We start from the raw sequence: 3,438 nt of genomic DNA, 5'->3' as shown, positions 1-3,438 counted from the left end.
TACAAATTTTAGAGAGAGATTAAAAAGAAAAATCGCTTGTTCATATCACAGGGGCCTGTTCTTCTTTTCTAAGTGTGTTTATTTTTTCTATGCATTTTGTAGAAACCCATAGAATAATTGTAACTTTTCCGTGCGTGCATAGTATTTTTCCATGTGTGTGTTGTCATGAACAGAAAAATTGTGTAATTTTTCTGTACGTTTTTTGTATTTTTCTGTTAGCATATTATGAAACCCAAAAAAAATTAGTAATTTTCTGTGCGTGTAACACACAGGAAAATTCATCACTTATAGAAGTATTTGAGATTTCAGTAGTGAATAGAATTACTTGTTGAATTTGTTGCACAATGTATAATATGGAGGAAGATCCCTTCCGTTCTTCTCTCTCTCACTTCACCGTTCTTTTTCCTCGTCTAGGTAGCTCTGCCATGCTAGTACACATCCAGCATTTTAGAGGAAGCTATAGATGGTTCGTAGAAGTGGCTGCTTAAGGCGCCTCTAACTTTGATCAATTTCTAGAGGTAGGCTAAATACCAACCACTTCCCCTCCATTCCAAATTATAAGTTATTCCATAAATCTTGGAGAGTCAAAGTATTTTTAAGTTTGACCAAAATTATAGAGAAAAATACTAAAATTTATAATATAAAGTGAATATACTATGAAAATATAATTAAGAAAGAATCTAATGATACTTAGTTGGTATCATAATAATTATCATATTATCATATAAATTTGGTCAAACTTAGGATAATTTGACTCTCTAAGATTCCTGGAATAACTTACAATTTGGAATGGAAGGAGTGCATGTCAATTCCTAGAGATGATCTGAAATCCAACCACCTCTATAAAATTGTTTTCTAGAATCTCAAAATTGAAACAGATAAGACAGTTATAAAAGATATTTTAATCTAGGAGAGGCCACTAGCAAAAAAAAAAAACTATTCTAGAGTCACAAGTCATGCGGCTTTTCACACTTTGTGGCCTCGCATGTTACTTGCTTAACCAATGTGCCTCAAAATCACTTACATCTAGTAGCAAATATTCTTTTTTTATTCACTTTAGAGAATATTATAATACATATTTAAGACTCTAAATGAATTCAAATTAAAGACTTTGAATTGAAAAGGTTTTAGATATCCTCAAGTAGTAAACTTTGATTTAGATCATATCTTCATCTAAGGTCATTTGATTTTTAAAAAAAAAGAGATATAAATTTTAAAATCAGTAATCTTAAAACATAATTTTTAAGCATTAAATGATTCCAAATAAAATGTCAACTATAAAGTTTCACATTTTCTCAAATAAGAAAACTCATTTCTCCGAGATACTTTGAAAATTTTAAAAAAATAAAAGGTCTGCAAACTTAAAACTGAATTTCTAGGCGCTAAATGATTTGGAATTAAAAAGTAGTCAACAAAGATGCAAATCAATTGTAGTACTGCAGCTTTATTTAATTGAGATCTCTTCCATCCTAGATCATTTGAAAGATAAAAAAATTAAATTTAAAACTCTGAAATTTTAAATAGATTTTTTGCGCACTAAATGAATTCAAACAAAAACACCGTCAACTACAAAGTTGTAGATCTCTTAGTTCAAGAACTATAACTTCATTACAAAGTCTGTTTTGTGTGAACTCGGTCTACTCTACTCCCTCCGCAGATTTGTATCGTGTGAAGTCGGTCTGGAAAGGAGTAAACTGGATTCTATAAACATTGAGGCAGGAATGCATATATTCATATTGACCGGGACAAGATGAGAAATGAATCGATCTCAATCGTCTGGCATGCAGATCTAGAGAGGTTGGTAGTGGACGTACTACGTCGCGGATCCGATCCACACAGCTAGCTGACCACAGACGCCGGGATTACTGGACCGGCCGACGGCGTACGTCATCATCCAGCGCCCAATCTAGCGTTCCTTGATTACCATACCATACAATACATGATGCATCATGCATCATATGCATGCATGTCTGTCCATGATGCATACATAGCTTAGTACAGTACATGTACTACTTGTGGGCCGTTGGTGAGAAGCTGTCATTTTCTGACCACTAGCACTAGCTGATAGTCTTTTTTTAAAAAAAAATATTTTGGAAAAGCTGATGATAGTTGGTATCGCTGTTTCGACACATACAGCCGTGGTATTACACCTACTTTTTCAAGTGTTCTGAAAGTATTTACATCCGATATAAAGTAACCACGACAAATAAACTATAGTCATGTCCGTGACCTAGCTCGCCACCTCCACCATATCTTTACCGACCATCTTTACCCCAGTATATACTAATGTGATATGCCGTGACACTTTAGGGACGTGGAGAATATGTCTTGCACAAAATGAGACCCCTAGACCTAACACTAACAGCATCCTATAGTCATTCACCTGTCCAAAAAAGCATCAACTGTCCAAAAAAGCATCAACTTTATTATAAACAGTATGTTGTCCACTTCAATTTGTCGACACAGGATCGAACAGCCAAAACAAAAAAAAACTGAGAATCTATCTGTTGAGTTGTAGAACACAATACACTAGCTAACAATGCATGGACCTGTAGTAAAAGTAATCCTTAGCTGCCAGGTTGCTCCCCGCAATAAGAAACAAAGGACAAATCATATCAACATGCCTGTCATGTTCAATCTGATTACTCGTGTCATTTGGAACCAACTTTTTTTATACGTATACTCCACAACCAGCCGTTTTTGTTTTATATATGTTTCGGAAGGCAACTTTATATTAACAAGTTACTGCTAGAGACAAACTGAGTCGGAGATATGTTAATATAAATAGTCAACATCTTTGCTTAGCTACGTCTTTAGTTGATGCCAATGAGAAAACATAACCAACACGTTGCCATGACATGTCGCTTTAACCTAACCAACACTTTTGCATGAGCTTGGTTTCGGAGCTGGGTGGAATGGGATGGTTTCACCCCTGACTCCATGTTTCTCATTCAAGCATGGGTGTGAACCGTTGCATTCTCTTCCATCCTTTGAAACCAAACACATGGTATAAAAATATTGTGCTTTGTCATTTTGTAGACACTACTACTTTCCTATCGAACATCCTAAGCAACTCTAGCAATGGTCATCAAATCAGGACCCCTACATTTAATATGTAAGGACTCTCTTACTCTTGAGAGCTCAGTTTTGTATGCTGAACTCTACTAAGGGTGCTCAAACAGCCCCCCTACTTTCGTATGGCATGCAAGACCCCTGCATCATTAAAACAGATTTTTCATTAACATAGATCTTATGGCATGCAAGACCTGTGGATGGTGTAGAAGGCATGTTATGGAGGTAGGGTTAGGTGTAAGGGCGGGCAAGCACAACTGGCATGTGGGGGAGTCTGGGGTAGGTTGAGGCAATCAAGCATAGAAGGGGTATGGTGGATGCGGTCAAGCTCAATGATGGCCAATACTCGAGGTTGGGGAAGAATGC

The sequence above is a fragment of the Sorghum bicolor genome, chromosome 9 (assembly GCF_000003195.3).
Source record: "Sorghum bicolor cultivar BTx623 chromosome 9, Sorghum_bicolor_NCBIv3, whole genome shotgun sequence".
NCBI lineage: Eukaryota > Viridiplantae > Streptophyta > Magnoliopsida > Poales > Poaceae > Sorghum > Sorghum bicolor.
The sequence above is the reverse complement of the archived record's forward strand: the minus strand, read 5'-3'. Positions refer to the sequence as shown.